The sequence below is a fragment of the Rhinopithecus roxellana genome, chromosome 9 (assembly GCF_007565055.1).
Source record: "Rhinopithecus roxellana isolate Shanxi Qingling chromosome 9, ASM756505v1, whole genome shotgun sequence".
NCBI lineage: Eukaryota > Metazoa > Chordata > Mammalia > Primates > Cercopithecidae > Rhinopithecus > Rhinopithecus roxellana.
In genome coordinates, this window is record NC_044557.1 from 124,465,192 (window position 1) to 124,474,819 (window position 9,628).

Sequence of the window (9,628 nt, forward strand, 5' to 3'; positions counted from 1 at the left end):
TTGAGCACTGTTTTGTAGTTCTCTTTGTAGAGATCTTTCACTTTCCTGGTTAGCTGTATTCCTAGGTAGTTTATTCTTTTTGTGGCAATTGTGAATGGGATTGCATTTCTGATTTGGTTCTTGGCTTCACTATTGTTTGTGTACAAGCATGCTGGTGATTTTTGTACATTGATTTTGTAGCCTGAGACTTTGCTGAAGTTGTTTGTCAATTTAAGGGGCTTTTGGATCGAGACTATCCAAGAGATCCAAGAGAGATTGGTTTTCAAGGTGTAGGATTATGTCGTCTGCAAACAGGGATAGTTTAACTTCCTCTCTTCCTTTTCGGATGCTCTTTATTTTTTTCTCTTGCCTGATTGCCCTGGTCAGGACGTCCAATACTATGTTAAGTAGGAGTGGTGAGAGAGGGCATCCTTATCTTATGCCATTTTTCAATGGGAATGCTTCCAGCTTTTGCCCATTCAGTATGATGTTGGCTGTGGGCTTGTCATAGATGGCTTTTATTTTGAGGTATGTTCCTTTAATACCTAGTTGATTGAAAGTTTTTAACACAGTGTTGAATTTTACTGAAAGCCTTTTCTGAATCTATTGAAATAATCATGTGGTTTTTGTCCTTAGATCCATTTATGTGGTAAGTCACATTTATTGACTTGCATATGTTGAACCAACCTTGCATCCCAGAGATAAAGCCTACTTGATTGGGGTGGATTAGCTTTTTGATGTGTTGCTCAATTCAGTTTGCCAATATTTTGTTGAGGATTTTTGCATCAATGTTCATCAGGGCTATTAGTCTGAAGCTTTCTTTTTTGTGTCTCTGCCAGGTTTTGGTATCAGGATGATGCTGGCCTCATAGAATCAGTTAGGAGGATTTTGGAACAGTTTCAGTAGGAATGGTACCAGCTCTTCTTTGTAGATCTGGTAGAATTTGACCATGAATCTGTCTGATCTTGAGATTCTTTTGGTTGGTATGCTATTTATTATGCCTAAATTTCTAAGCTCATTAATAGTCTGTCCAGGGATTCAATTTCTTTGTGGCTTAGTCTTGGGAGGGTGTATGTGTCCAGGGATTTATCCATTTCTTCCAGATGTTCTAGTTTATGAGCACCTGAACTTTTTAAATTATGCTGGGAACATAGGCTTCCATCGTTTTTCCATCTTTCACTACCATCCTACATATTTATTCGTCATCAGTTCAACATACTTCATGATTTTGTGCCAAGATTGACGAATACTTTGTTGTGCTATTATCTTGATAATAGTATTCTTTCACATAGTGAACATTTCAACATAAAAAAATTCAAAAGGATTACTTTGTCTTATTAATTTGGAATGGAACATAAACTATGAGTATCAGTCATTTAAACCATGGTAATAATGAAGTAAGTACCCACAAATTGATAGGTCGGTCCACTTCTCAATCAGCTGCTCCCAATTAAAAACATGAAATGTTTATTCCATATAGCTCTTTTCATAAAAACATCTGGGCAGAGACAAAGTCTCACTCTGTCACTCAGGCTGGAGTTCAGTGGTGCGATCTCAGTTCATTGCAACCTCAACCTCCCAGATTCAAGCTATTCTTGTACCTCAGCCTCCTGAATAGCTAGGTTTACAGGCATGCACCATCACACCTGGCTAATTTTTGTATCTCTTAGCCAATAAAAGCTTACAGCTTACATTTGCGATGAAGTTATTTGTAGCATTGTTTGCAACAGTGAAAGAGGGAAGAGTCAAATTGTCCAAAATGAGGGAATCAGTTAACTACGTTTTTGTGCATCTGTACAAAAAGTGATGCAGCTTTTAAAGTGAGGTAGATCCCAAAGAACTGATGTTGAAAAGTTTCCTAGGCTCTCAAGTGAGAAAGGAATGTACAAAATATTCATGCTTTAGAAAAATAAGGGAAATACACACACATACACACGCACACACGTAAGTAGGTATATATGTAGCTGAATGTGCAAATCTGCACCCAGTCATGGTTGACTAGGGAGAGGGCAGCTGAAGGACAGACATGCTTTTCACTGTATTTACCTATTTCTGCTGCCTGAATTTTATCATGTAAAATTCATACATTTTAAAAAATTAAAAACTAAAAAAAAAAAGTAGGTAGATACTTAAAATGGGACCTCAATCTCTCAGGTTGTTAATTTCAGAAAATACTGAAAAGTACTGGCCAGGCGACAGAGTGAGACTCCATCTCAAAAAAAAAGAAAAAGAAAATAATTAGCTGGGCACGGTGGCACATTTCAGTTGTCTTAGTTCTTTTTCAAGGACATAAAAAGCCATGGGGGGTTGGGGAGAAGCCCTGTGCATGCGGATCACGAGGTCAGGAGATCGAGACCATGCTGGCCAACATGGTGAAACCTTGTCTCTGCTGAAAATACAAAAATTGGCTGGTGTGGTAGCATATGGTTGTAGTCCCAGCTACTTGGGGGGCTGAGAGGTAGGAAAGTCACTTGAACCCAGGGGGCAGAGGTTGCAGTGAGCCGAGATTGTGCCGCTGCACTCCAGCCTGGCGACAGAGTGGGACTCCATCTCAATAAAAAAATAAATAAATAAAGCCCCTTGAATGTAAGAAATGTGGTAAAACATTTACTCTTTCCCATTCCCTCATTAACATGAAAGAGCTCACACTGCAGAGAAACCTTAAAAATGTAGGAAACGTGGTCAAGTCTTCAGATTTTCCTGTTTTTGAAGATTTGGGAGGACTCAGAGTGGAGAAAAGCCTTTTGAATTTAAATTTGTGGTAAGGCCTTCAGTTGCGTTAGTTCCATTTGAAGACATCAGCTCTTTCCTGAGAAATACCCTATGAATATCCAGAATGTGGGAATGTTTCATTTCTCTCATACTCACTCAAGGACATATGAAAATGCACACTGTAGCTCCCTGGACCTTGTAAATACAAGATCGCACACAGAATTAAAACTCTAATAGTTTAGAAACTGCAAGAATATTGTAAGTTTTCACATTTACTTGAAAAGTCATGTGAAAACTCCCACGGGAAAGAAGTTCTATAAGTGAAGCTTTTCTAATTTGGAAAGCCCGATGCAAATTAATTATGGTGCAGTGCTTGAAAAAAATGTATGAAATGTTACACAAGTTACAAGTATATTGTTTTTATCAGTGGTTCATTCTTAAAGAGTCTTGAGTATGCATTTCACCTGTTTTGAAGGGAAACCTTGAGGTGGGAGTTCTGTCAATGCTCTTTAAGCAGCAGCACTTGAGTTTCATAGACAATGATATTAAGTCTGTCGGTAGAATTTTTGTCTATTCATTTGATAATGTGCTGGATTCATGGTTGAATTTTAATGTTTTTTAATATGTAGGTAAGTTTAATTTTTTTATTTCTTTTTTTTTTTTTTTTTTTTTTTTTTTTTGAGATGGAGTCTCACTTTGTTGCCCAGGCTGGAGTGCGGTGGTATGATCTCGGCTCACTGCAACCTCCGCCTCCTGGGTTTAAGCGGTTCTCCTGCCTCAGCCTCCCAAGTACCTGGGACTACAGGCGCCTGCCACTACGTCCAGCTAATTCTTTGTGTTTTTAGTAGAGACGGGGTTTCGCCATGTTGGCTAGGCTGGTCTTGAACTCCTGACCTCATGATTTGCCCGCCTCGGCCTCCCAAAGTACTGGGATTACAGGCATGGGCCACCGCACCCAGCCAGGTAAGTTTCATTTGTATGTATTGTCCTGTGATTAATGGACCAGTGAATAATGATTGTGAATTGTTGGGATTGTCTTACTAGTCTCATTTGGCAAATTTTGATTATCCCTTGTCCATTATACACATTCTACCTTTTTTTATTAAAGGAAAAACTACTCTTGAAAAAAAAAAAGTACTGGCCATGCACGGTGGCTCATGCCTGTAATCCCAGCACACTGGGAGGCAGAGGTGGATGGATCACCTGAGGCCAGGAGTTCAAGACCAGCCCAGCCAACATGGCAAAACCCTGTCTCTACTAAAAATACAAAAATTAGCCTGGTGTGGTGGCAGGTGCCTGCAATCCCAGCTACTCTGGAGGCTGAGGCAGGAGAATCACTTGAACTGGGAGGCAGAGGTTGCAGTGAGCCAAGATTGCAAAAAAGAAAAAAGAAGAAAAAGGACCATGCAGCTACATTTTTCTTGAAGATTTTTGGTTTCATCTCGACACATCATCAGAGATCTAGACACCTTAGTAGATGAGCACTGTATCGTTAACAAAATATTCTAGAAATAGCAAGAGCCTTTCTTCCTTCTATAACTCAGAAGATGGTAGTGTGATCAAGAGAGTGGGCAGCCCTGCCCCCACTACCTACTCGCGGCCCCTCCCAGCCCTTTGCAGCAGCCTCCAATGCTGCACCTCCACTAATGGGACACGGAAGCATCGCCTAACATTTTATGGAACAAAAAGGATGGATCACATTAGGAACAACACAAGACTTAATACCCCATGAGACAATCTGCTCTTCCCAGCCGTTGTCTCCTGGCAGCTCATATCCCATCTCCTCTTTTCTCCGATGAGGCCTGGCATTCTGCTGCCAACCTCAGCAACTTCTTTAGTGCCCACCGCATCTGCTAACCCCACCCCCCCAGCCATGTGAAAGGCAGGTGTGAGCCCTGCAGTGACCATCTGTTGCAGAGCTTCCCTGGGATAGTTTCAGCTCTAGAGGTAGCAGCCTGAGCAGGGCGGGGACTGCCCTAGAACACCAGTGGTTGCAAATGCAACCACATCTCACCCTCTGCTAAGACTCACATTTTCTTCCAGATTTTCACGTATTTGAAATCAGGATTATCCTACAACCTCTATTGTGCAGGTCGTGACCGTAATCGTGCTAGCATTGCCTATTGGTGACATAGGCACGTTCCAAACACAGCACTGAAACCTGCGCAGTGGGTGTCAGAGGCCAGGAGAAACATTCAGCCATCATTGGAACCCCTAGGAACCAAAGAGTTGCAGGTTTTGGGGAAACCAAATAGAGTTAAGCACATTCCTAAAGCAGGTGTCAAAAGTAGGCTAGATTGGAGTAATTATAAAGCTGGTTTACAGTGCCAGCGACTTTTAGGTTTTATGAATTCTTTTAAGGAGTGCTCTAACATCAAAGTCGTATTGGCACAGAGAACAACACTGGGTGGAAAAACCAGAGACACCAACCACTGAGTCAAAAAGTGATTCACAGAAGTGAAACCTGAAGTTTTAGGAAAACCAAACATATATTTCTAGATCCCTTTCTACAGATGCACAAGTGATAACATCTGCATCTAGCAAAGTCTCAAAGAGCTCCTCAATGGGATACAAAGTAAAAAGCCCAAACAACAAGAAAGCATTCTGTTTTTTCTTTTCTTTGTTTTTTCAGAGATAGGGTCTGGCTCTGCTGCCCAGGGTGGAGTGCAATGCTGTGATCATAAGTCACCTCAGCCTCCACCTCCCGGGCTGAAGTTATCCTCCCACCTCAGCCTCCCAAGTAGCTGGGACTACAGGCTCACACCACGACATGTGGCTAATTTTTGTAGAGACAGGGTCTCCCTGTGTTGCCCAGGCTGGTCTTGAACTCCTGGACTCAAGCAATCCTCCTGCCTCAGCCTCTCAAAGTGTTGGGATTACAGGCGTGAGCCACTGCACCTGGCCATTGTGTCTACTTAAATGCAAGAAGTTTTATTCCTTTCTTAGAACATAAAAATAATAGTGTGTATTATAAATAACGGCACATTTTAATCATACATTTTTAATGATATATTTTCTGGGTGTCTTGAATATTAAAAAGTTGGGAAAGTACATCCTTGGAGGTGGCTACTTGTTCCGGTTCATTCTTTCATACTACAATTACAAATTATATTTACACTTCTCACAGCAATGTAGGTACAGAAGAATTGTACTTACAGTGTAAAGAAGGAACTGGGCAAAATAACTTTTCAATTTACAATCTTTTAACAAATCAAAAAAGAAAAACTTTTCTTAAGGACTTCAGACAAATGGATCAATAGACAAGGTATCACATATACTCCCAAAATAAGACAGAGTTGTCTCCCAAAACTATTCACTTAGAGACGCTCACCTTATATTTGAAACAGTACAGTCTTTCACGATATATTATATGCTGTCAGTAACCTGAAAAGAACACAAGTTATTGTTTTGTGTAAAACATATTAGCCTCAAACAATCTTAAGCAATGCTAACATTGCTGCTGGTAGGATAAGTTGTAAAGGAGGCACACTAATAGTCATGGTCTCTAGGATTATAAAGCTACAATTACAAGTATTTGGTGTCACTGGAAAGAAGCCTGTTAAAAATCGAAGGCAATGCTCTGTGGATTCTGAAAACCAGCTGCCCTAGTGCTACTTACACACAGGCATACTTGTGGTTTGGGATAAATGTCCACCAACAGCATCATACATAGACCCCAAAACTGCTGTATCCCAAACAACTTAGAAAGAAAAAAGATCATCTGCTCTTAACCTATTACAGGATGCCAAAGGGGACACCGAGGTCAAATATGAAGTCTGAGTGACATTCCTGAAATGCGAATGTGAAGAAGGAAAGCCCATATCCTGGTTAATAGATTAATAAATCTGAAACACCTGTAACTAATAGTAAAGGCGTCTATTAAGTCCTTCATCTACAGTTCTAAACGTTATATGCATAAGTTGAGTGAAAACGTTTTTTGGGCTCTTCTCATTGGAAGGTAAGGGGTTGCCTATTTGGCTACCTTATAGACAAACATACTAAAGCTATAAAAACACTGCCCTGAAACAATTTTTTAAAAAGTAACTACCATTAAAAAATCATTAAAAAACAAGATTCCTTTCTCCCAGGTGATTTTTGGAAGCAACTCACTGATTAAGAGGCAGTTACCATCCGGTTATGTGAGATCTAGGATCCACCATTCATAGCTGTTGTATTAGAATGTTAAGATTCTCCAGCAAAAAATAAAGTTTATGTTCTTCAAACTTTTTAGAAAAATAAAACTTTCAAGTGTAGCCTCTTGCCTCAGCCTCCCAAAGTGCTGGGATTACAAGTATGAGTCATTGCACCCAGCCACAAAAATAAAACTTTTAAACAAATGTAAACCATATTGAGGTACATGAATATGCACCAAGAGGAAGGTGTTGATGGTGGAGAATTTGGTTACAAATTAATCCAACTCTTTCTGAAGATAAATTTGACAATGTAAAATGAAAAGGCAAGTAGGTGTTTATGCCCTGTGACCCACTAATTGTACTTCTAGGTTTCAGCAATTAAATAGTGGAATAATTACATCATTGTGATACTCCATTCAATGAGTTATGCAGCTATCTTTAAATGGCAAATACTGAAACTACATGTAAGTTCTTTGTAATGCATAGAGGACTGGAGAATATTTTCAAACAGCTACTATATGACATGGCAAAAATTGCAAGTGAGTCTTTTCCAAAACTTTTGACAATATTGCCTTAGTACTACTTTTAGAGTAAAAGAAAAAGGTTTCACCTTCCAGTCCTAGCTTGTATAAGCATAGGAGAAAATATAAGATAATACACTAGTTTTTTTGTGTTGAGATGGTCTCGCTCTGTGACTCAGGCTGGAGTATGGTGGTGCAAGCATAGTTCACTGCAGCCTCAAACTCCTGGCTACAAGTGATCCTCCAGCTTCAACCATGTGAGTAGCTGCTACAGGTGTGTGTCACCACATCTGACTTAAATCACTTTTGTAGAGATGGGAGTCTTGCTATGTTGTCCAGCCTGGTCTCGACCTCCTGGCTTTAAGCAATCCTGCCTCAGCCTCCTAAAGTACTGTGATTACAGCTGTGAGCTGCTGCACGGGGTCCCACACTATACTGCTAACATGTTATTGATTGGGTTTGGAGGGGAAGACAACTTTATTATATATCTTTTAAATTGTCTGAACTCTTAATAAACATTTTTTTAAATGACAGAATTTAAAGCATTTTCTGAACACACTCATCCCCTTACCATGAAATACAATCACAAATTGGTGATTTGGCCTATGTGAGTTAAAAAATGCTAAATATCTCCCACCTACCATAGTAGGTGTCCAAAACACTCAGTAGCTTTCACTAACCGAGTCTGTTCCAGACTCCAGGCCATCTATCTTGCTGGCAGACATCGGGATCGCTGTTTGTGTAGCAACATAAAGCACATCCCGGCAATGCCACACACAGACACGTGAGTAGAAAACTAATAACCACAGGTAGTCTAAGTAAAACATCAGAACAAAGTCAATCTTTGTATTCTTTTTTATTTATAAATAAACTATTTTTGTGGTTAAACCCACTTTTCCTTCTAAGTAGCTTTTTGGGTTATTTCCAAATTAACCATAAAAAGCCCTTTCTCCCAACAGAAAGGAAAGCATTTTACAGGAAAACATTGATGGGCTCTGGGATCCCAAGAGGTGCACCAGATATTGAGTGTTCAGATAGAAGGGGACAACTAACTCTAGTCTTGGAGTACAAAGATGTCAGTGAATAAGAATCATCCAAAGACGCTAAGGCATTCATTGTTTTTCACTCTTATTTGAGGTCCCCTAGAGGTGTGTTTATAGACTGGGAAAGACTCAAGGAAGCTGTTTGGAACAAACCCCTCCAAAGGGTCCCAGTTAAAGGTCATCCGATGGAGCCTGGTGGATACGCTAGAAGGCTAGGGTCTAGGAGACAAAGGTCGCTCGAGTTGCTTCTTCTAATCTCATGAAAGGGAAGAACTGTTTGTTCTTTTAAGAAAACTGAGAGTAAGTTAAGCAAACTTGAGAACTGTTTTTTAAACTATAAACAATAAGTAATCATTTTAAAACTCAATTATCTACCCAAATGTTCATAGCAGCATTATTCATAATAGCTTAAAAAGTGCAAAAAAACTAAATGTCCCTCAATGGATGAATGGATAAAGAAAACAGAGTATTATCTATACAACAGAATATTACTTAGCAATAAAAAATGAAGTACTGATACATGCTAACACATGGATGCACCTTGAAAATGGACTGCTTAATTAAAGAAACCACTAAAAGGCAACCACATTCCACTTATAAAAAATGCCCAGAAGGCAAACCCAGGAACAGAAGTACATTAGTGGTTGCCTAGGGTGGGAAGGGCTTATATAATATGGTTTCTTTGCAGGGTGTTGAAATGGCCTAAAATCAGATTACAGTGATGGTTGCAAAACTCTTTAATACATTGAACACCATGGAACTATAAACGAGTGAATTTTATGGTATGTAAACTATATCTCAATAAACTGTCAAAAAAAGAATTCATTACTAACTGGTTTTAAAAATAAGATCTTCCTGCCTCTCAAGAGTAGCCCAAAAGAAAAATAAAATCTACAAACATAAACCTAAGTATATTAAGTGGATGAAAAAGCTATAATAATGTAACTGTTAAACAATTCAATTACCTAAAAGTTCTCCAGTTAACAGTCAAATAGATTTTATAATCCAGTTATGCCTTCAAAAAAATCCATGCTTTGACGTAACAGTTCAAAACTCCAAATGCATAACATTTTGTTACTAAGCATGTAACATATATGCCTTTTAATCCTTGATAGCTGTTACCAAATATATCCACGATTAATCTGTGGAATTGGAAGTTTCACTTCCTAGTGATTTTACATGCAGTACATTCTGAGGTCACTGGAAAAAAGCTAACCTGTATGTATCTATATAGTATTGC